At 40.0% G+C, this 25,620-nt stretch overlaps 1 long non-coding RNA gene across 1 annotated transcript in view; it reads left to right on the forward strand.

Moving 5' to 3' along the window:
• Positions 1-206: 206 nt before the first annotated feature.
• The window catches only part of LOC143663951 (uncharacterized), a 105,862-nt gene continuing 80,448 nt past the window's right edge, over positions 207-25,620 (forward strand). Inside the window, exons 1-2 of the long non-coding RNA XR_013166244.1 lie at positions 207-439; positions 1,260-1,366. This is a non-coding gene — a long non-coding RNA (uncharacterized LOC143663951). The remainder of the gene's footprint in view (positions 440-1,259; positions 1,367-25,620) is intronic.

The following is a 25,620-nucleotide window of genomic DNA, read 5'->3' on the forward strand; positions in this document are numbered from 1 at the left end:
CTCTCTTCAGTTCTCAGAGACAAGGCCTCTGGGTTGGCGGTTGGTTTAGTCTCAGACAGGTGAGACCTCAGGCTGATAGACTGCTTCCGCCACCACCAGGCCCGCGGACCTTCTGAACCTTGCTCTGATTGGATCAGAGTGGGTCATGTGCCCAGGTATGAGCCAATCACCACAGCCAAGAGAATGTGACGTCATGATTAGCCAGGCCCAGCCAGGCCCTGAGCTCCTCTTCATCCCGGGAGCTGAGGAGGTAGCCCCATCCCCACACCAGTATCCCAGTGGGGAGGGAAAACTGTGAATCTCCAAACACAAGTCGGAGCCAAGCCTGGAAGGAAGGTGGGAGAGGGATGCGGAGGAGACCATCAACCAATGACAATGACAGACTCCGTCTCCATCTCCCCAGCCTCCCAGTCTCTTCCTCCTTCCTTAAATCAATCAGGTATTTCTGCCTCTTGGCTTTCGCCTCTACGCCTGGCCAGAAATGCTCTTTCTTTTCCTCATTACTTGAGACACATTGAATTTTAGGGGAAGTTTCCATCTCGGCTAACAAACATTCGCTGAGTCCTCCCCTCCATGGAAGAGCTGTGGCACGGAGAGGAGACAGATACAACCCCTGCCCTTAAGGAGCTCCTGTTCAGCAGAGCCGTATTAGCATTTATTGAGTGCAGCTGTGTGTCAGCGACTGTTTTACCCTTCATGCTTAATTTACACACAAAAACTGGAAGCTGCGCTTCTTAGTAGGCTCTCTGCACATCCCCTATCTCCGTAGACTGTGAGTTTTAGGAAAATTTGCCTTCGAGTTTTCCTGCCCTTATGAGTTGAATTGTTGAATTGTATCTCCCCCCTTCTCCCCCCACCCCCAAAAAAGGTGCCTGCAAGTCCTAACCCCAAGTCCCTTGAATATAATCTTATTTGGAAAAAAGGTCATTTCAGATGGAATTGGTTCAGCTAAAATGAGGTCAAAATGAAGTTGAGTGGTCCCTTAATCCAGTATGACTAGTGTCCTTTTAAGAAGGAAAGAGAAGAGTAGACAGCTGAGAGACACTAGGGAGAAGGCCATGTGGAAAGAGAGGAGGCAGTGAGGCAACTACAAGCCAAGGAATGCCAAGGTGAACACCAGAAGCTAGAAGAGGCAAAGAAGGACTCTCCCTACAGATTTCAGATGGCCTATGGCCCTTGATTTAAGACTTGTGGACTTCAGAACTGAGACAAAAAATTTCTGTTGTTTTAAATCATACAGTCGTGGTTCTTTCTTACAGAAGCCCTAAGAAACTGAGGCACCTCTTTTACAATCAGAAGATGCTAAAATGCAAGGGCACAAATCCGAGGGTATGGCTGCCAATGAAAGTCCTCCAGTGTCTGACTGGTGAGTATTTTTTTTTTTTTATTAACGGAAAGAAAAAAAAAAAGAAATTAACACAACATTTAGAAATCATACCATTCTATATATGCACTCAGTAATTCTTAACATCATCACATAGATGCATGATCATCGTTTCTTAGTACATTTGCATCAGTTTAGAGGAACTAGCAACACAACAGAAAAAGATATAAAATGTTAATATAGAGAAAAGAAATAAAAGTAGTAATAATAGTAAAAAAAAAAAAAAAACCCTATAGCTCAGATGCAGCTTCATTCAGTGTTTTAACATGATTACTTTACAATTAGGTATTATTGTGCTGTCCATTTTTGAATTTTTGTATCTAGTCCTGTTGCACAGTCTGTATCCCTTCACCTTCAGTTACCCATTATCTTACCCTGTTTCTAACTCCTGCTGGACTCTGTTACCAATGACATATTTCAAGTTTATTCTCGAATGTCCGTTCACATCAGTGGGACCATACAGTATTTGTCCTTTAGTTTTTGGCTGTACTCACTCAGCATAATATTCTCTAGGTCCATCCATGTTATTACATGCTTCATAAGTTTATCTTGTCTTAAAGCTGCATAATATTCCATCGTATGTATATACCACAGTTTGTTTAGCCATTCTTCTGTTGATGGACATTTTGGCTGTTTCCATCTCTTTGCAATTGTAAATAATGCTGCTATAAACATTGGTGTGCAAATGTCCATTTGTGTCTTTGCCCTTAAGTCCTTTGAGTAGATACCTAGCAATGGTGAGTATTTTTGAGTGTAGTATGTGTATTATATGATTCAAAACCATTTTAAATCTCTGTCTACCCTGTTCCCCATTCCCACTATCTATAGGTAACTGTTTTTATTAGTTTCTAGTAGGACTTTTCAGTGTGTGTGGTTTTTTTTAAATTTTTTTTTATCAAACCAAAACAACAAAAATACATGGACATTGTTAACATACAAACATTCCGTGCATGGTGTACAATCAATGGTGCACAATATCATCACATAGTAGTATATTCACCACCATGATCATTTTTTAGATTTGCATCACTCCAGAAAAAGAAATAAAAAGAAAAAACAAAAAACTCATAGTACCATACCCCTTACCCCTCTCTTTCATTGACCACTAGTATTTCCATCTACTCAATATATTTTAACCTTTGGTCCCCCTATTTTTTTATACCCCTTACCACTCCCTTTCATTGTTCACTAGTATTTCAGTCTACTCAATTTATTTTAACATTTGCTCTCCCTATTATTTATTTATTTTTAATCCATATTTTTTACTCATTTGTCAATATCGTAGATAAAAGGAGCATCAGACACAAGGTTTTAACAATCACAGTCACATTGCAAGAGCTATATCATTATACATTCATTTTCAAGAAACATGGCTACTGGAACACAGCTCTACAGTTTCAGGCACTTCCCTCCAGCCTCTCTAATATACCTTAAACTAAAAAGGGGATATCTGTAAAATGCGTAAGAATAACCTCCAGTATAACCTCTTGACTCTGGAATCTCTCAGCCACTGATTTTATTTTGTCTTATTTCTCTCTTCCCCCTTTCAGTCGAGAAGATTTTCTCAATCCCTTGATGCTGAGTCCCAGCTCATTCTAGGATTTCTGTCCCACGTTTCCGAGAGGTTTACATCCCTGGGAGTCATTCCTATGTAGAGAGGGGGAGGGCGGTGAGTTTGCTTGCCGTGTTGGCTGAGAGAGATAGGCCACTTCTGGGCAACAGAAGAGGTTCTCTGGGGGTGACTCTTAGGCCTAATTTTAAGTTGGCTTAGTCTATCCTTTGCGGGTATAAGTTTCACATGAACAAACCCGAAGAATGAGGGGATCGGCCTATTCAACCTATCTCGCTGTTCCCCCAAGGGGACTTTGCAAATACTTTTTTATTTACTGTTCAGATCACTCTGGGATTTAACGGGGCATCACTCTGCGCAAACTACAAAATCTCATGCCCTATTCAAGATTCCGTGTATTTATGGTTTTCAAATTAACTGTCCATATAAGTTATATTAGGAAACGCAGTAGTCAAAATATAAATTTTGTACCAGATAAAAACTTTTTGCTTTAGTCTCACACATAAGTTAAAGTTTTAAAATATGAATTTCCATCTATTTTCAATACCCTGCAATATTGACTTTCCTTTGTTCTTCCTCATGCCAAAACATTTTTAAATTTGTACATTTAGTCACTATCATTGTACACTCTAGGCATTCTTAGATTATACCATCTCAGTCTTTATTGTATATCTTTCCTTCTAGTTTCATATGTGACCCCAGCCCTCTTCCCTCTATCATTCTCACATTCAGCTTCATTCAGTGTACTAACATTACTGTGGTACAATTAGGTAGGATTGTGCTATCCATTTCTGAATTTTTATGATCAGTCCTGTTGCACAATGTGTATCCCTTCATCTCCAATACCCAAAATCTACCCTATTTCTATCTCCTGATGGTCTCTGTTCTTAACTGAAATCCTCCAAGTTCATTCATTAATATTAGTTCATATCAGTGAGACCATACAGTATTTGTCCTTTTGTTTCTGGCTAATCTCACTCAGCATAATGTCCTCAAGGTCCATCCATGTTGTTATATGCTTCATGACTTTATTCTGTCTTATAGCTGTGTAATATTCCATCATATGTATATCCCACAGCTTGTTTAACCACTCGTCTATTGATGCACATTTGGGCTGTTTCCATCTCTTGGCAATTGTAAATAATGGTGCTGTAAACATTGGCATGCAAATGTCCATTTGTGTTCTTGCCCTCATGTCCTGTGAATAGATACCTAGCATGGTATTGCCGGATCATATGACAATTCTATACTTAGCTTTCTGAGGAACCGCCAAACTGCCTTCCACAGCGGTTGTATCATTTTACATTCCCAGCAGCAGTGGACAAGTGTGCTTGTTTCTCCACATCCTCTCCAGCACTTGTCACTTTCTGTTTTATTGATAATGGCCATTCTGGTGGGTGTGAGATGATATCTCATTGTGGTTTTGATTTGCATTTCCGTAATAGCCAGGGAAGTTGAGCATCTTTTCATGTGCCTTTTAGCCATTTGTATTTCCTCTTCTGAGAAGTGTCTGTTCATATCTTTTGCCCATTTTGTGATTGGGTTGTTTGTCTTTTTTGTTGTTGAGTTCAACAATCTCTTTATATATTCTGGATACTAGACCCTTATCTGATATATCATTTCCAAATATTGTCTCCCATTGTAAGGGCTGTCTTTTTACTTTCTTGACAAAGTTCTTTGATGCACAAAAGTGTTTAATTTCGAAGAGTTCCCATTTATCTATTTCTTTCTTCAATGCTCATGATTTGGATGTAAGATCTAGGAAACTGCCTCCTAGTAAAAGATCTATAAGATATTTCCCTACATTTTCTTCTAAAAGTTTTATGATCTTTGACCTGATGTTTAGGTCTTTGATCCACTTTGAGTTAATTTTTGGATAGGGTGTGAGATATGAATCCTCTTTCATTCTTTTGCATGTGGATATCCAGTTCTCCAGGCACCGTTTATTGAAGAAACTGTTCTGTCCTAGGCGAGTTGGCTTGACTGCCTTATCAAAGATCAACTGTCCATAGATAAGAGGGTCTATATCTGAACACTCTGTTCAATTCCATTCGCCAGTACATCTATCTTTATGCCAGTACCATGCTGTTTTGACCACTGTAGCTTCATAATATGCCTTAAAACAGGTAGTGTGAGACCTCCAACTTCATTTTTCTTTCTCAGGATATTTGTAGCTATTTGGGCCACCCTGCCCTTCCAGATAAATTTGGTTATTGGTTTTTCTATTTCTGCAAAGTAAGTTTTTGGGATTTTAATTGATATTGCATTGAATCTATAAATCAATTTAAGTAGAATTGACATCTTAACTATATTTAGCCTTCCAATCCATGAACACAGTATGCCCTTACATTTATTTAAGTCTTCTGTGATTTCTTTTAACAATTTCTTGTAGTTTTCTTTGTACAGGTCTTTTGTATCCTTAGTTAAATTTATTCCTAAATATTTTATTCTTTTTGTTGCAATTGTAAATGGAATTTTTTTCTTGATTCCCCCTCAGATTGTTCATTACTAGTGTATAAAAACACTACAGATTTTTGAGTGTTGACCTCATAACTTGCCACTTTTCTGTACTCATTTATTAGCTATAGTAGTTTTGCTGTAAATTTTTTGGAATTTTCAACATATAGTATCATATCATCTGCAAACAGTGAGAGTTTTACTTCTTCCTTTCCAATTTTGATGCCTTGAATTTCTTTTTCTTATCTAATTGCTCTGGCTAGAACTTCCAACACAATGTTGAATAACAATGGTGATAGTGGACATCCTTGTCTTGTTCCTGATCTTAGGGGGAAAGTTTTCAGTTTTCCCCCATTGAGGATGATGTTAGCTGTGGGTTTTTCATATATCCCCTTTATCATGTTGAGGAAGTTCTCTTCTATTCCTATCCTTTGAAGTGCTTTCAGCAAGAAAGGGTGTTGAATTTTGCCAAATGCCTTTTCTGCATCAATCGATCAGTGTTTTTAAAAATAGAAATACAAATACATATTATTATTCTCCCTTTCTTCCACAAAAGATGGTATACTCTAAATCTTGTTCTGCCTCTTGCATTGCTGCCAGGAAATTTTTCCATACTGTGCGATTTTTAATTGATATCCTCCCTGACTTTAAATAATCTCCCTCCCTGTGACTCCAGTATCTCCAATAAAATCTGCCATCCCCATGAATGCTGTGGGAAGGGTGGGGTTGGGTGGTGGAAACTGAAGAAGAAGGTGGGTTGAAGCTGAGCAGACCCCAGGCAGCACCTAGAAGAAAGAGCCTAGATTAAGGGATGACCATGAGAAAGTAAGCCCCCAGGAGGGCTTTGGACTTTTGCACAGCATAGAGTGGGGTTTGAAGTGGACAGGTTGCAGATCTAGTATCCCTTCCCTTGAAGAAACTCCTTTCTCCATTACTTGTGGTTTAGGCAGGGCAAAATCTGAGAACCACCCCTTTGCTTTGAGGGTGGGCAGGTGAACCACATTTGGCCCATTAGAGCCCAGAAAGTTTGGTTCAGGGATGGGCACATGACCTAAGCCAAGTGGATCAGATTCCTCCCAAGATTTTTCTTATGCTGGAGCCATTGGGAAGTAAGATCTCTCTTCTTCTGGGACTGACAGCTGTGAAGTCAATGAAAACCCAAAGCTATTTTTAAGCCATCTTGCTGGGCTACATAGAAAGATAATTGAGCAGTGATGACAGAGATGGGGCCCTTAAAATCTCTCTTGAGCCCCTGGATCCAGTCATACCTAAAGCTAATGTATTTGTAGACTTTGTCAGTAAATCCATTCCAACCTCTCCTCCCAGCCTGACCTTTTTTTTCTTTCTGTTTTCTTTTTTGCTTTAGTTTGTGGTAGGTTTCTGTCACTTGCAATCAACAGAATCTTGATTAATACAGTGTTCAAATAAATCACATCTAGGTCTTAAGTGGGCAGGAGACCCAAGTCAAATCATAAAAGGTTTTGCAAATAACACATAGTAGGTACTCACTGCTCAGTTTAGGTTAGGTCCCTTGGGTTTTTCTCTATACTTTCACACCTATGTATCCATCACAGTTTTAAGTGATCAGCTAGTCATTAATTGCTCACCATTTTTGAACTGGACTGTAAGTTTCATTTGTGTAGAAACTGTAACTTATTCACTGCATTCTTTAAATCCAGCACATGGCCTAGCACAGATCACTAAATATTTTTTGAATGAATGGATGAGTGAGTGAATAAACATTTAGACAGTAATGACATGGTGGTTAAGAGCATGGGCTCTGAAGTCAGAAAACTTCAAAAATGTTAAATCAGACCCCAGGTTTAAGTACCGGTTCTGCTACTTACTAGTTGTGTGAATATGGGCACGTCACATGCACTCTTCTGAGCCTCAGTTCTCTCAGCTGTAAGATGGGGATGATAACATCACCCATCTTAACTGCACGAAGCACAGTAAGTGCAAAATAAATGTCAATTAAGGTGATAATGAATAAGCCTTCCTCTTCACTTTCATCTTCTCAACCCACTCTCACAACAACCCTGCGAAACAAGAATGGCCATGGTCATCTATCTCACAGAACAGGAAAAGGAGACATGGCCACGAGGGACTTGCTCCGGGATCCAGCTGAGAGCGGAGCAGCTCAGGGCCAGCAGCCTCGGTGGGGTGCAGCTGGCTGGGCTGTAATCCGCAGCGGCCCCTCCCTCCCCCTCCCCCTCTCTCTCCCCCTCGGGGGGCCCCCTTCCAGCCTCCTGGTCTCCCCTAAATTCGGTTCCGCCCCACCCCACCCTGCTCTCTCCGCTCTCCTCCGACTCGAGCCCCGCCCCCCACCCGGAGCCCCGCCCCTCGCCGCTGCTCCCCCGCCCCCTCACCGGCAACTCTGGCCGCGCTGCTCCCGCCCCGCCCCTCCCCGGCCCCCTCTCCGCCGCTGAGGCCTCATCCCGCCGCTTGCCGCGTCCCTTATCGCAGGCCTGGGCTTTCCCCTCGGGGCCTGCCGCTTCCCGCCCTCCTCACCCCCGACTCGGGGCGCGTCCCCCAAGCCCCGTGGACACGTCTTTATTCTGGAGCCCACAGGCATGGGTCCCCAGAGCCACTGAGGCGGCAAAGCGGAGCCAGACTTAAACATCCCTCCCCAAACCCCCTCTGGAGACCTGCAGGCTGGCGGCTGGGGAGGTGGCGTTTGCCAGCCGACTAGTCGATTCTTCTCCTGTGCCACAGGTCATTCCTTTGCTCCAGCCGCGCCCCCCCCCTCCACGCCCCCTTCCCCCAGGGGAGTCTGCGGTTACCACTTCAGGTTATGCCACCGGGAAACTGACATCAAAGATGCAGCCCTAAAACCTGACTTCTGCTTAGTCCTAGCTGTTGGCCTTGAGTAAGTCCTTTCACCTCCCTGAATGTAAATGGAAGCCAGAATGCTGATAAGGAAGGGTCACTGTGTGGATTGAATTAAATATGAAAACAAAAATATGAAAGCTGTAGGCACAAAGCGAAACTTAGACACGTTGTTTTGGAAGGTCTCCATTGAAGAAACCTAACATTCACGTCAAGTCCACCCCCTTTCCCATTCCACTTTGTATGAACATTTTCTAGTCCCCATTGAGTCCTCTTTGAAATCTCTCTTTCCTACAAACACACTTACACAGAGTCCCCCTTGTCACACATTTCTGTGTTATGCAGTGACTTCCCTTATTGCATTTGCAATTAATTTTTTTAAATGAGGTATAACTTACATTTAATGAAATGCACAGATCTTAAACATGCAGTTCTATGAGTTTTGACAAAGGCCAATACTCCTGTAACTCATATCCTTAACAGAGTATATATTCCAGCTCTTTAGAAAATTACCTTGGTTTGAAGCCATATGTACCCCAGAAAAGATCATATTCTTAAAACTAATCCACTTTCTGGATGTGGACAAATTGTGAGTAGGATTTTAAATTGAGATGTCACCCAACGCGTTCAGGGTGGGCCTTAATCCTCTTACTGGAGTCCTTTATAGGAGGGGAGAAGACAGAGAAGACCCAGAAAAAAGCCAGAGAGGCTTAGAGAAGGATGTGCAGAAGCAGAGAGAGAACACAGAAAACAGAAGAAGCCAAAAGCTGGAAGCAGTGAAACCCAGGAGAGAAGGAAGAGACCAGCAGGCATCTCCATGTGCCTGGCCGTGTGACAAAGGATCTGTGGATCGCCTGGAGTCAAGCTTCAGGGAGAAAGCATCATCTGTTGATCCCTTGTTATGGACATTTTTATGGCCATGGAGCTGTAAATTAATGAATCCCCACTGTAAAAACCAGTCCATCTCTGGTATAATCCATATCCTTAGCTTTAGCAAATTGAAACAGGCCCCTTCCAGATGACTCTCCACCCCACCCCCACCCCAGGAAACCAGTTATGAGTTCTACCACCATATATAAAATTCACCTGTTCTAGAACTTAAAACAAATTAAACATGCAGTATGCACTTTTTTTTTAGTCTGACGTCTTTCATTCAGCATAATCTTTTTGAAATTCATTCATGTTCTGTGATTCCAAGTTTGTTATTTTTCATTGATGAGTGTGTTTTCATTATATGACTACTATAATTTGTTTATCCATTTTTCTGTTGATGGGCTTTAGATTGTTTTCAGCATGGGGTGTTTATTAATGAAGTTGCTATAAATATTCTTATGCAAATCTTTTGGTGGATGTAAGTTTTTATTTCTTTTGAATAAAAGAGTGGAATTGATGGGTCATAGGGAAGATGTATGTTTAACTTTACAGGAAACTGCCAAAAGTTCTCTACAGTGCTTCTACAATTTTACATTCCAGCCAGGAATGTATGAGAGTTCCAGTTGCTCCACAGCCTTTGGAGAATTTGACATTGTCCAAATTGTCCAAATGACCTTTAGCCAGTTTAATGAATATAGTATATAACATTACTTTTTAAAATAATGAGTTAATATTTTTAAAATTAGTACCGTAACCAAGAAATTAGTATTTAAGGGACCATTATGGTTGCTGAATCATTATGTAAATATTCCTTTTTGCTTTCTGGTATATTGGAGTAGACAGAGGGAAGTTCCTGAAATCTTTGAACTGTAATCCAACCACCTTGATCTCTGATAATGATTGTATGGCCTTTATCTTGTGCACTTATGATTGTGAAAATCTTGTGACTGACCCTTACTTGTACCCATTTGATCTTTTTTTTTTTTTTTTTAAATTTGGAGTTTGTGATCTCTAAAGACAGTCTGTAATGTTTGTTCATGAAGGACCTTGGGTCAACCCAGAACTAACCTATCCCAACTCCAAAGTTATATTGATAGCAGAAGCTGAATCTAACCAAAATGGGCCCACCTAACATGCGCAGTAGCTTAGATTTTAGCCCATAAATCACCTATACCTCATTATAATACTAAATATCATGCCTATCATTATATTAAGACCACCATTTTCTTACATATGTTCTGTGACTAAGCATGCAATCAATCTGCACATACTCAATAATTAGATTACCTCTAATTACATCATCTGGAGCCATTGTACTCATTATCCTAAAGTCTACCCATCTTTTTTTTTTTTTAATAAAATTATTTGGATTGTAATGTACTCAGAAAAGCTCCCCTTTTTTAAAAAAAAAAACTTTTTTATTGTATGGTATAACATATATACAAAGCAAGGAAATGAAAAAGCAATCGTTTTCAAAACGCTCTTCAATAAGTAGTTACAGGACAGATCCCAGAGTTTGTCATGGGCTACCATATGATCCTCTCAGATTTTTTTCCTTCTAGGTACTCCAGAATATAGGAGGTTAGAAGGCTTAAATACTTTTTTATCATCACAATTGACTTATTTTCCTTCTTTTTTTTTGTGAAAAATAGCATATATACAAAAAAGCAACAAATTTCAAAGCACAGCACCACAATGAGTTGAACATATTTCAGAGTTTGAAATAGGTTACAATTCCACAATTTTAGGTTTTTACTTCTAGCTGCTCTAAGATACTGGAGACTAAAAGAGATATCAATTTAATAATTCAACAATCATATTCATTTGTTAAATCCTGTCTTCACTGTATAACTCTACCACCACCTTTGATCTTTCTCTTCCTCTCTTTACGGTGTTTGGGCTATGGCCATTCTAACTTTTTCATATTGGGAAGGTCAGTCATTAATATAGGGTAGGGAGATGGAACTATCTGATATTCTGGAAAGACTGTGCCCTCTAAGTTTCAGGACTTATCTGGACCAGGGACCCATCTGGAGGTTGTAGGTTTCTGGAAAGTTACTCTAGTGCATGGATCCCTTGTGGAATCTTATATATTGCCTTAGATGTTCTTTAGTATTGGCTGAAATGGTCCTGGCTAGGGTTTGGCAGGGTATGATAGGTAGTAATGTCTAACTGAAGCTTGCATAAGAGCAACCTCCAGAGTAGCCTGTCAACTCTTTGAATTCTCTCTGCCACTGATACTTTATTAGTTACACTTCCTTTTCCCCTTTTGGTCAGGGTGGAATTGTTGCTTCCATACTGCCAGGGTGGGATTCTTCCCTGGGAGTCATCTCCCACATCGGCAGGGAGACTTTCACCCCTGGATGTCATGTCCCACATAGTGGGGAGGGCAATGATTTCACTTGCAGAGTAGTTACTGTCCATCTTTTAAAACTATAGAAACCATCAGATTTGCTGCCATTTGGGGAGACAGTAGACTTTCCTGTGAAGTCTCTGGGCTCTGTTTGTCTTATCCTGCCCAGTATGTGGCATTTGTCTGCCTGCAGGTCCCACCAGCATAAGATGATGCAGTACCTTTAACTTTGGCGGACTCTCCCTGCCGGGGGCATGGTGGAGACAGAGGAGAGGTTGTAGGCTAGTTTTAATGGCCTAATGATAGGCAATCTGTTCTCCTGCTTTGCTTCTAGCAATAAACTCTTTTCCTCTTTGAAACCCTCAGGAATTGGTCATTGAGTGCATTGGGCAAAGACTTCACCCCTTTGTCCAGTAATAATTTAGCAACCCAGATGGGACAGAGATTCCTAAGGAGTCCACCTGCCCAAAACAGAGCAGGTGAACATGGAAGCCAAGCCTTTTGCAGCCGCTGGACATTACCCAGCCCAGAGGCTTGGCATTGAGTTTTTCTCTATTCTGCCAGTACTCCAGAGCCCTTTGAGTGCCTTATGAAGCTTCAAAGAATGAAGCCAATCAGATTAGGACTAAGGTAAATCAGAATACTGGGGTAAGGAAGACATCTGTATTTTAGAACTTCACCTTTTCTATGAGACCAAAGGAGAGGCTTATTTTATCCAAAACCCACATTTTTTGTAACACATAATCTAACTCAACCTGTCTGAATAGATCATTTAAACAACCCAATCACAGGGACGCTAGAATGGGAATAAAAGCTTGTTTTCTGTATAGCTTAATATAATGCCTGGATATATCCCAGAGTATGTTGAGCAGATAATTAAAACGTCCCTTGAGAGACTGGAGAAAAAATATAGAACTATTAAACTTTACCACCAGGGAAACTGCTGATAACTCTCTCAAACACTAAGGACTCCCAATCAATGGCCAATCCCTTGATCTTGAGACTCGTTCTTGTGAAACTTTACTTCTGTAGCAGAGTGGCTATGTCTACCTATCATTATGCCTAAGAGTTACTTCCAGAGGACCTCTTTTGTTGCTCATATGAGGCCTCTCTCTAAGCCCAACTCTGCAAGTGAAATAATTACCCTCCACCTTACATGGGACATGACATCCAGGCGACGTGGGATATGACTCCCAGGGATGAGCCTGGCCTTGCCACTGCAGGATCGACAATGCCATCCTGACTGAAAGGGGGAAAAGAATTGCAACAAGTTAGGTATCAGTGGCTGAGAGAGTTCAAATGGAGTCTAGAGGCTACTCTGGAGGTGCTCTTATGCAAGCTTCAGCTAAACATTGCTACTTATCAAGGTTTACCAAACTGCAACCACAACCATTCCTGCCAACCCTAAAGAACACCTAGGGAAAAGATTTCATGCCCTAATCATGATTACTTCCAGAAACCTCCAAATGAGTTCCTAGACCAGATAAGTCCTGAAACCCAGAGAGACTAGCCTCTCCAGAACATCAACTAGTTCTGTTCCTCTATCCAATATTATCAGCCCTTTCCAATGTGAAAAAGTTAAAATGGGCATAACTCAAATATCCCTAAAGATTAGGAGAAAGATCAAAGGAGAAGGTGGAATTATAAAAGGGAGGATAGGATTTAACAAATGAGTATGATTGCTGAATTCTTATATTGATATTTCTTTTTTTTTTTATTAACGGAAAGAAAAAAAAAAGAAATTAACACAACATTTAGAAATCATACCATTCTACATATGCACTCAGTAATTCTTAACATCATCACATAGATGCATGATCATCGTTTCTTAGTACATTTGCATCGGTTTAGAGGAACTAGCAACACAACAGAAAAAGATATAAAATGTTAATATAGAGAAAAGAAATAAAAGTAGTAATAATAGTAAAGAAAAAAAAAAAAAAAAAACCCTAAAGCTCAGATGCAGCTTGATTCAGTGTTTTAACATGATTACTTTACAATTAGGTATTATTGTGCTGTCCATTTTTGAGTTTTTGTATCTAGTCCTGTTGCACAGTCTGTATCCCTTCACCTTCAGTTACCCATTGTCTTACCCTGTTTCTAACTCCTGCTGGACTCTGTTACCAATGACATATTTCAAGTTTATTCTCGAATGTCCGTTCACATCAGTGGGACCATACAGTATTTGTCCTTTAGTTTTTGGCTGGATTCACTCAGCATAATATTCTCTAGGTCCATCCATGTTATTACATGCTTCATAAGTTTATCTTGTCTTAAAGCTGCATAATATTCCATCGTATGTATATACCACAGTTTGTTTAGCCATTCTTCTGTTGATGGAGATTTTGGCTGTTTCCATCTCTTTGCAATTGTAAATAACACTGCTATAAACATTGGTGTGCAAATGTCCGTTTGTGTCTTTGCCCTTAAGTCCTTTGAGTAGATACCTAGCAATGGTATTGCTGGGTTGTATGGCAATTCTATATTCAGCTTTTTGAGGAACCACCAAACTGCCTTCCACAGTGGTTGCACCATTTGACATTCCCACCAACAGTGGATAAGTGTGCCTTTTTCTCCGCATCCTCTCCAGCACCTGTCATTTTCTGTTTTGTTGATAATGGCCATTCTGGTGGGTGTGAGATGATATCTCATTGTGGTTTTGATTTGCATTTCTCTAATGGCCAGGGATATTGAGCATCTCTTCATGTGCCTCTTGGCCATCCGTATTTCCTCTTCTGGTAGGTGTCTGTTCAAGTCTTTTTCCCATTTTGTAATTGGGTTGGCTGTCTTTTTGTTGTTGAGTTGAACAATCTCTTTATAAATTCTGGATACTAGACCTTTATCTGATATGTCATTTCCAAATATTGTCTCCCATTGTGTAGGCTGTCTTTCTACTTTCTTGATGAAGTTCTTTGATGCACAAAAGTGTTTAATTTTGAGGAGCTCCCATTTATTTATTTCTTTCTTCAGTGCTCTTACTTTAGGTTTAAGGTCCATAAAACTGCCTCCAGTTGTAAGATTCGTAAGATATCTCCCTACATTTTCCTCTAACTGTTTTATGGTCTTAGACCTAATGTTTAGATCTTTGATCCATTTTGAGTTAACTTTTGTATAAGGTGTGAGATACGGGTCCTCTTTCATTCTTTTACATATGGATATCCAGTTCTCTAGGCACCATTTATTGAAGAGACTGTTCTGTCCCAGGTGAGTTGGTTTGTTGATATTTCTTTTAATCCCCAATGCCTTGGAGCAGCTAGAAGTAAAAACCTAAAATTGTGGAATTGTAACCCATACCATACTATGAAATCTGTTCTGCCACTAATTGTTGAGGTGCACTTTGAAATTTTTGTTTGTACATGTTATTTTTCACAATTAAAAAAAAATGTTTCAAAGAGAGAAACCATTTCCAGTTCCAAGTCTAGACATCTGACTGGGTGAGTGGATCAGGAGGTTAGTATGGCAGGTTCTGTTTCCAGAATGGTTCCCCTTGCTCCTTGCTCTGACCTCTATGCCTTTCTGTTTTCTGGATACCATTCTGTGTGGGGTTTGAGGCCCTGTCCTGTGTTTGTCTGTACAGGGTTTTAAACCCAGCTCTGAATTTTTCTGTTGAGTGTATTCCTGGAAAATAAGTCATCCAACAATTAATTGGTATTTAATGAAGTTAAGTATGCTCGTTTAACTAACTGATTTGTTACCTCGGTATAGTAAGTGTTTAATGCTTGTTTAATTGTTATTATATGTGTTTGGTCTAGTTATTAATAGGTGTGTTATGTAACTATGGAGTAAGTGTTAAGTGTCTCGAAATTTGTTAGTTGGTGTCTTACTGCATTTCTATTGGTTGAGTGTTCCTAATTGGTTACTGATTATGGAAATTCTTTCAAATGGGACTCTTTGGGCTGCATTGAAAATTTGGAAAGATTTTAATTATGACTCTATGAGAAAAATTTTTATTTCTGTAATACAGTCTGGCCTCAATATGAGTTAGTATCAAGGGAGAAATGGCCTGAGAATGGCTGTATAATTGTTCTGCGAAAGGGCAGAAATGGGATAAAATAATGTTCTTTCTGTTTATATCTGTCTGCTTGTTCAGTATATATTCTCATACCTTTGGATAGCAATAGCAAATTAACAAAATATTCTTTAAGAGCTCTATTGGAATTGCTTAAAAAATAAATGAGTGCTTTTAGATAAAATTATGAATTAGTACTCCTGATGTCCAAGAGAAAAAGAAAAATACCATCTGGGTAGCAAGTTTCAAAGCCTTAGTTTTGTAATTACTGTGAACCAACCATGGGCATTAGAAAGAAACCACTCTTGGAATTTCCCTAAGGCAGCAGAGGGCTACCAGAGGGCTACTTTGGGGAAAAGGCAAAGACTTTTTCTAATTGTCCCAGTCACAGCTTTAAGTGAAATAGATCTAATAACTGGGAATAATTAAAAGAAGGGCATAGGTAAATTCCACCACACTCATTGAAAACTTTTCTAATGGGCCTAGAGATTGGAAATGATAGGCATAGAAAATGCTGTGGAATAGGTCACATTTGTTAAAATTATATTTTCCAGTAATACCTTTGCAATAATAACCATAGTAAACAAATCATTATTAAAACATAAATAGCGGCAGGTCCCCAGACTTCTGGGTCAAGGTGACAGCTTAACAATGTGCACATTTTAGTTCATCCTCCAGAACAACTACTAAATAACCAGAAACAGTACAGAACAGCTCCTGGGCCCATGTGAGTAATCAGACACACAGCATACCCCAGTCTGGACCAGCTGGACTGGCTGCGAGACCCCCAGAACTGTGAGTTCCCCAAGCTGTGGCGGCCGGTGCCCCTCCCCCACAGGCTGCTTCCCAGAGGGGTAAGAAAAGAGACTTCACCAGCAGCAGGGGCCGAGCCCAACGAAATGCCAATAATTCATTGTGGAATTAATGAACAAATTCTGACTACTAAAAATATGCCCCCAGCTCAGGAGAACCTGGTCAAAGTGAAGGTTGTTCATTTTTGCCCTGGTGCCAAGGGGGCAGGACTGACAGAAAAAGAAAAAAAAAAAAAAAGAAGGAAGCAGAGGTTTTGTGGCTGTGTTTCTACAAAGGCTTGACTGCCTTTGGATATAGCGGCAGGACTTCTCAGGCTGCAACTGCCCCAGGCATAGGCAGAAACAAACTCGTTTGGGGGCTTGTCTGGAGCCTGTGCCTTCCCCAGGGGAGGGGTGAAGCCCAACTCAAGTGGAATCCCTCCCTTAAGGAATTCAGACACCAAGACTTGGTAATTTGAAGCCATTAAAACCAGCCTACAACCTCTCCTCTGTCTCCACCACACCTCCAGCCAAAGTTAAAGGTACCACATCATCTTCTGCTGGTGGGACCTGCAGGCAGACAAGCACCACATACTGGGCAGGATAAGAAAAACAGAGCCCAGAGACTTCACAGGAAAGTCTTTCAACCTGCTGGGTCTCACCCCCAGGGAAAACCAATGCAGGTGACTCTTTCCTCCTGAAAGGAGGCCAGTTTGGTATGGGAAAATCTGGCTGGGGTCTATAATACCTAAGTAGACCCTCCTAAGTGGGGGGGGGGGGGAGGCACTGTACAAGCAGGGCAAGCAACAAGAAAACAAGAACTGAAAAATTCTCCTCTATTAAACAAAACTTAAGCTAGAAATCCAGAAAAAGCTGAACTGAATGTCAAAGAACAGATAGACAACAAACTCATCCAGCAAGAAAACCCTAGGTAAAAGAAGTGAAAGCAATCTCCAGAATAAACTAATCAAGGTAACTAAATGCCTAGACACCAGCAAAAAATAACAAATCACACTAGGAAAATTGAAGATATGGCCCAGTCAAAGGAACAAACCAACAATTCAAATTAGATACAGGAGCTGAAACAATTAATTCAGAATATATGAACAGACATGGAAAACCTCATCAAAAACAAATCAGTGAATTGAGGGAGGATATAAAGAAGGCAAGGAATGAACAAAAAGAAGAAATTGAAAGTCTGAAAAAAACAAATCACAGAACTTATGGGAATGAAAGTCATGGCAGAAGAGATGAAAAAAACAATGGGAAACCTACAATGGTAGATTTCGAGAGACAGAACATAGTAGTGAACTAGAGGATGGAACATCTGAAATCTGGCAAGAAAAAGAAAATATGGGGGAAAAAAAAGGAAAAATATGAGCAGGGACTCAGGGAATTGAAAGACAATATGAAACACATGAATATACCTGTTGTGGGTATCCCAGAAGGAGAAGAGAAGGGAAAAGGAGGAGAAAAACTAATGGAGGAAATAATCACTAAAATTTTCCCAACTCTTATGAAAGACGTAAAATTCCCTCTTTTGTCCGCCGGCCCGCCGCGCGGCGCCCACGCCCCGCAGCAGCAGACCCGCCTGCCCTCCTCTTCCCTCTTTTGTCCGCTGGCCCACCACGCAGCGCCCACGCCCCGCAGCAGCGGACCCGCCCGCCCTCCTCTCCCCTCTTCCGCCTTCACTGGCTCCTCCGCCACCAGTCTCGACAGCCTTGCCACCCTCACCTTTCCTCCTCCAGAACAGCTACTGGGGGAGTGGAGATAATACAGAGCAGCTCCTGAAGCCACGAGGGAGATCAAAGGGACGGCGTACCCCATCCTGGAACGGCTGACTATCTGGGAGAACCAGCTCCGGTGAGATCACCAAGGGGCACGGGCTTTCCTGGGTGGGATGGCAAGCGACCGGAGTCCCTCCCTTCCACCTTCCCAGGCCAGCTGGTAGAATTGGACAGGTGGTCCCCTTAGGCCATGGCGGCTGGTGCCCCCACCACGCGAGGCCCCCCGGACCAACTGAGAGAGTTGGGTCGGAAATCCCCAGACTGCAGAGAACAGTGACCGGGGGATCCCTTCCAAACACGTGACTCCCCCGTCCGGCTGGGAACAGTGCACTTTCCCGGGCTGCGACAGCTGGCGCCCTCCCGCCACGCTTGGCGCCCCGGGCCGACTAGCTAATTCGGCCGGACGCTCTCCCGTGCTGCGGCGACCGGCGACCCTCCCCGCATTCGGAACCCCAGGCCGGCTGGCACTCTTCCAAGACGCTTCGGCTGCCGAACCTCCCCTACGGCGAGAATTTTCCAGAGTTAAAGGACCCACAGCAACTTTCACTGGTGGAACCCGTAGACAAACGTGTGCCACGAGCGCCACCTACTGGGCAGGATAAGAAAAACAGAACCCAGAGATTGCACAGAAAAATCTTTCAACCTGTGGGGTCGAACACCCAGGGAAATCTGACTAAATGCCCAGACGCCAGCAGAAGATAACGGATCACGCTCAGAATATTGAACATATGGCCCAGTCAAACAAAGAAACCAATAGTTCAAATGAGATACAGGAGCTGAAACAACTAATGCTGAATATACGAACAGAAATGGAAAACCTCTTCAAAAACGAAATCGATAAATTGAGGGAGGACATGAAGAAGACATGGGTTGAACATAAAGAAGAAATAGAAAAACTGAAAAAACAAATCACAGAACTTATGGAAGTGAAAGATAAAGTAGAAAAGATGGAAAAAACAATGGATACCTACAATGACAGATTTAAAGAGACAAAAGATAGAATTAGTGATTTGGAGGATGAAACATCTGAATTCCAAAAAGAAACAGAAACTATCCGGAAAAGAATGGAAAAATTTGAACAAGGTATCAGGGAACTCAAGGACAATGTGAACCATACAAATATACATGTAGTGGGTGTCCCAGAAGGAGAAGAGAAGGGAAAAGGAGGAGAAAAACTAATGGAAGAAATTATCACTGAAAATTTCCCAACTCTTATGAAAGACCTAAAATTACAGATCCAAGAAGTGCAGCACACCCCAAAGAGATTAGACACAAATAGGCGTTCCCCAACACACTTACTAGTTAGAATGTCAGAGGTCAAAGAGAAAGAGAGGATCTTGAAAGCAGCAAGAGAGAAGCAATCCATCACATACAAGGGAAACCCAATAAGACTATGTGTAGATTTCTCAGCAGAAACCATGGAAGCTAGAAGACAGTGGGATGAAATATTTAAGTTACTAAAAGAGAAAAACTGCCAGCCAAGACTCCTATATCCAGCAAAATTGTCCTTCAAAAATGAGGGAGAAATTAAAACATTCTCAGACAAAAAGTCACTGAGAGAATTTGTGACCAAGAGACCAGCTCTGCAAGAAATACTAAAGGAAGCACTAGAGTCAGATACAAAAAGACAGAAGAGAGAGGCATGGAGAAGAGTGTAGAAAGAAGGAAAGTCAGATATGATATATATAATACAAAAGGCAAAATGGTAGAGGAAAATATTATCCAAACAGTAATAACTCTAAATGTTAATGGACTGAATTCCCCAATTAAAAGACATAGACTGGCAGAATGGATTAAAAAACAGGATCCTTCTATATGCTGTCTACAGGAAACACATCTTAGACCCAAAGATAAATATAGGTTGAAAGTGAAAGGTTGGGAAAAGATATTTCATGCAAATAACAACCAGAAAAGAGCAGGAGTGGCTATACTAATATCCAACAAATTAGACTTCAAATGTAAAACAGTTAAGAGACAAAGAAGGACACTATATACTATTAAAAGGAACAATTAAGCAAGAAGACATAACAATCATAAATATTTACGCACCGAACCAGAATGCCCCAAAATACGTGAGGAATACACTGCAAACACTGAAAAGGGAAATAGACACATATACCATAATAGTTGGAGACTTCAATTCACCACTCTCATCAATGGACAGAACATCTAGACAGAGGATCAATAAAGAAATAGAGAATCTGAATATTACTATAAATGAGCTTGACTTAACAGACATTTATAGGACATTACATCCCACAACAGCAGGATACACCTTTTTTTCAAGTGCTCATGGATCATTCTCAAAGATAGACCATATGCTGGGTCACAAAGCAAGTCTTAACAAATGTAAAAAGATTGAAATCATACACAACAGTTTCTCGGATCATAAAGGAATGAAGTTGGAAATCAATGATAGGCGGAGTGCCAGAAAATTCACAATACATGGAGGCTCAACAACACACTCTTAAACAACAAGTGGGTCAAAGAAGAAATTGCAAGAGAAATTAGTAAATACCTAGAGGCAAATGAAAATGAAGACACAACATATCAAAACTTATGGGACACAGCAAAGGCAGTGCTAAGAGGGAAATTTATTGCCCTAAATGCCTTTATCAGAAAAGAAGAAAAGGCAAAAATGCAGGAATTAACTGTCCACTTGGAAGAACTGGAGAAAGAACAGCAAACTAATCCTAAAGCAAGCAAAAGGAAAGAAATAACAAAGATTAGAGCAGAAATAAATGAAATTGAAAACATGAAAGCAATAGAGAAAATCAATAAGACCAGAAGTTGGTTCTATGAGAAAATCAACAAGATTGATGGGCCCTTAGCAAGATTGACAAAAAGAAGAAGAGAGAGGATGCAAATAAATAAGATTAGAAATGGAAGAGGAGACATAACTACTGACCTCACAGAAATAAAGGAGGTAATAACAGGATACTATGAACAACTTTACGCTAATAAATACAACAATTTAGATGAAATGGACAGGTTCCTGGAAAGACATGAACAACCAACTTTGACTCAAGAAGAAAAATACGACCTCAACAAACCAATCACAAGTAAAGAGATTGAATTAGTTATTCAAAAGCTCCCTAAAAAGAAAAGTCCAGGACCAGACGGCTTCACATGTGAATTCTATCAAACATTCCAGAAAGAATTAGTACCAACTCTCCTCAAACTCTTCAAAATAATCGAAGTGGAGGGAAAACTACCTAATTCATTCTATGAAGCCAACATCACCCTCATACCAAAACCAGGCAAAGATATCACAAAAAAAGAAAACTACAGACCGATCTCTCTAATGAATACAGATGCAAAAATCCTCAATAAAATTCTAGCAAATCGTATCCAACAACACATTAAAAGAATTATACATCATGACCAAGTAGGATTCATCCCAGGTATGCAAGGATGGTTCAACATAAGAAAATCAATTAATGTAATACACCATATCAACAAATCAAAGCAGAAAAATCACATGATCATCTCAATTGAGGCAGAGAAGGCATTTGACAAGATTCAACATCCTTTCCTGCTGAAAACACTTCAAAAGATAGGAATACAAGGGAACTTCCTTAAAATGATAGAGGGAATATATGAAAAACCCACAGCTAATATCATCCTCAATGGGGAAAAATTGAAAACTTTCCCCCTAAGATCAGGAACAAGACAAGGATGTCCACTATCACCACTATTATTCAACATTGTGTTGGAAGTTCTAGCCAGAGCAATTAGACAAGGAAAAGAAATACAAGGCATCAAAATTGGAAAGGAAGAAGTAAAACTATCACTGTTTGCAGACGATATGATACTATACGTAGAAAACCCAGAAAAATCCACAACAAAATTACTAGAGCTAATAAATGAGTACAGCAAAGTAGCAGGCTACAAGATCAACATTCAAAAATCTGTAGCTTTTCTATACACTAGTAATGAACAAGCTGAGGAAATAAAGAAACGAATCCCATTTACAATCGCAACTAAAAGAATAAAATACCTAGGAATAAATTTAACCAAAGAGACAAAAAACCTATATAAAGAAAACTACAAAAAACTGCTAAAAGAAATCACAGAAGACCTAAATAGATGGAAGGGCATACCGTGTTCATGGATTGGAAGACTAAATATAATTAAGATGTCAATCCTACCTAAACTCATCTACAGATTCAATGCAATACCAATCAAAATCCCAACAACTTATTTTTCAGAATTAGAAAAACCAATAAGCAAATTTATCTGGAAGGGCAGGTTGCCCCGAATTGCTAAAAACATCTTGAGGAAAAAAAACGAAGCTGGAGGTCTAGCGATGCCGGACTTTAAGGCATATTATGAAGCCACAGTGGTCAAAACAGCATGGTATTGGCATAAAGATAGATATATCGACCAATGGAATCGAATAGAGTGCTCAGATATAGACCCTCTCATCTATGGACATTTGATCTTTGATAAGGCAGTCAAGCCAACTCACCTGGGACAGTACAGTCTCTTCAATAAATGGTGCCTAGAGAACTGGATATCCATAAGTAAAAGAATGAAAGAAGACCCGTATCGCACACCTTATACAAAAATTAACTCAAAATGGATCAAAGATCTAAACATTAGGTCTAAGACCATAAAACAGTTAGAGGAAAATGTAGGGAGATATCTTACGAATCTTACAACTGGAGGCAGTTTTATGGACCTTAAACCTAAAGTAAGAGCACTGAAGAAAGAAATAAATAAATGGGAGCTCCTCAAAATTAAACACTTTTGTGCATCAAAGAACTTCATCAAGAAAGTAGAAAGACAGCCTACACAATGGGAGACAATATTTGGAAATGACATATCAGATAAAGGTCTAGTATCCAGAATTTATAAAGAGATTGTTCAACTCAACAACAAAAAGACAGCCAACCCAATTACAAAATGGGAAAAAGACTTGAACAGACACCTACCAGAAGAAGAAATATGGATGGCCAAGAGGCACATGAAGAGATGCTCAATGTCCCTGGCCATTAGAGAAATGCAAATCAAAACCACAATGAGATATCATCTCACACCCACCAGAATGGCCATTATCAACAAAACAGAAAATGACAAGTGCTGGAGAGGATGCGGAGAAAGAGGCACACTTATCCACTGTTGGTGGGAATGTCAAATGGTGCAACCACTGTGGAAGGCAGTTTGGTGGTTCCTCAAAAAGCTGAATATAGAATTGCCATACGACCCAGCACTACCATTGCTAGGTATCTACTCAAAGGACTTAAGGGCAAAGACACAAACGGACATTTGCACACCAATGTTTATAGCAGCGTTATTTACAATTGCAAAGAGATGGAAACAGCCAAAATGTCCATCAACAGAAGAATGGCTAAACAAACTGTGGTATATACATACGATGGAATATTATGCAGCTTTAAGACAAGATAAACTTATGAAGCATGTAATAACATGGATGGACCTAGAGAATATTATGCTGAGTGAATCCAGCCAAAAACTAAAGGACAAATACTGTATGGTCCCACTGATGTGAACGGACATTCGAGAATAAACTTGAAATATGTCATTGGTAACAGAGTTCAGCAGGAGTTAGAAACAGGGTAAGACAATGGGTAACTGAAGGTGAAGGGATACAGACTGTGCAACAGGACTAGATACAAAAACTCAAAAATGGACAGCACAATAATACCTAATTGTAAAGTAATCATGTTAAAACACTGAATGAAGCTGCATCTGAGCTATAGGGTTTTTTTTGTTTTTGTTTGCTTGTTTGTTTGTTTGTTGTTGTTGTTTTTTACTATTATTACTACTTTTATTTCTTTTCTTTATATTAACATTTTATATCTTTTTCTGTTGTGTTGCTAGTTCCTCTAAACCGATGCAAATGTACTAAGAAACGATGATCATGCATCTATGTGATGATGTTAAGAATTACTGAGTGCATATGTAGAACGGTATGATTTCTAAATGTTGTGTTAATTTCTTTTTTTTTTCTTTCCGTTAATAAAAAAATTAAAAATTAAAAAAAAAAGAAAGACGTAAAATTACAGATCCAAGAAGTGCAGCGCACCCCAAAGAGAATAGATCCAAATAGACGTACTCCAAGACATTTACTAATCAGAATGTCAGAGGTCAAAGAGAAAGAGAGAATCTTGAAAGCAGCAAGAGAAAAGCAACCCATTACGTACAAGGGAAGCCCAATAAGACTCTTTGTAGATCTTTCAGTAGAAACATGGAAGCAAGAAGACAGTGGGATGATATATATAAATTATTAAAAAAGAAAAACTGCCAACCAAGAATTCTATATCCAGCAAAATTGTCCTTCAAAAATGAGGGAGAAATTAAAACATTTTCAGACAAAAAAATCACTGAGAGAATTTGTGACCAAGAGACCAGCTCTCCAAGAAATACTAAAGGGAGCACTAGAGACAGATACGAAGATAGAAGAGAGAGGTGTGGAGAAGAGTGTAGAAAGGAAGACTATGAGTAAAGGTAAAAAGAAGGAAAATTAGATATGAAATATAAAACCAAAAGGCAAAATAGTAGAAGAAAGTATTACCCGTGCAGTAATAACACTGAATGTTAATGGATTAAACTCCCCAATCAAAAGACATAGACTGGCGGAATGGATTAAAAAACAGGACCCATCTATATGCTGTCTCTACTCAAAGGACATGAGGGTGAGGACACAAGCGGACATTTGCACACCAATGTTTATAGCAGCATTATTAGCAATTACCAAGGGACGGAAGCAGCCAAAATGTCCATCAACAGACGGGTGGCTAAACAAACTGTGGCATATACATATGATGGAATATTGTGCAGCTGTAAGACAGAATAAAATTATGAAGTATGCAACACCATGAATGGACCTTAAGGACATTATGCTGAGTGTGATTAGCCAGAAACAAAAGGACAAATACTGTATTGTCTCACTGATATGAACTGACATTAGTGAATAAATTTGGAATACTTCATTGGTAACAGAGACCATCAGGAGATAGATATAGGGCAAAACATTGGGTAATTGGAGCTGAAGGGATACAAATTGTGCAACAGGACTGAATATAAAAACTCAGAAATAGGTGCAACCACTGTGGAAGGCCGTTTGGCGGTTCCTCAAAAAGCTGAATATAGAATTGCCATATGACCCAGCAATACCATTGCTGGGAATCTACTCAAAGGACTTAAGGGCAAAGACACAAACAGACATTTGCACACCAATGTTTATAGCAGTGTTATTTACAATTGCAAAGAGATGGAAACAGCCAAAATGTCCATCAACAGACGAGTGGCTAAACAAACTGTGGTATATACATACGATGGAATATTATGCAGCTTTAAGACAGGATAAACTTATGAAGCATGTAATAACATGGATGGACCTAGAGAACATTATGCTGAGTGAGTCTAGCCAAAAACTAAAAGACAAATACTGTATGGTCCCACTGATGTGAACCGACATTCGAGAATAAATTTGGAATATGTCATTGGTAACAGAGTCCAGCAGGAGTTAGAAACAAGGTAAGATAATGGGTAATTGGAGCTGAAGGGATACAGACTGTGCAACAGGGCTAGATACAAA

The sequence above is a fragment of the Tamandua tetradactyla genome, chromosome 2, assembly GCF_023851605.1.
Source record: "Tamandua tetradactyla isolate mTamTet1 chromosome 2, mTamTet1.pri, whole genome shotgun sequence".
In the NCBI taxonomy this organism is placed as follows: Eukaryota; Metazoa; Chordata; class Mammalia; order Pilosa; family Myrmecophagidae; genus Tamandua; species Tamandua tetradactyla.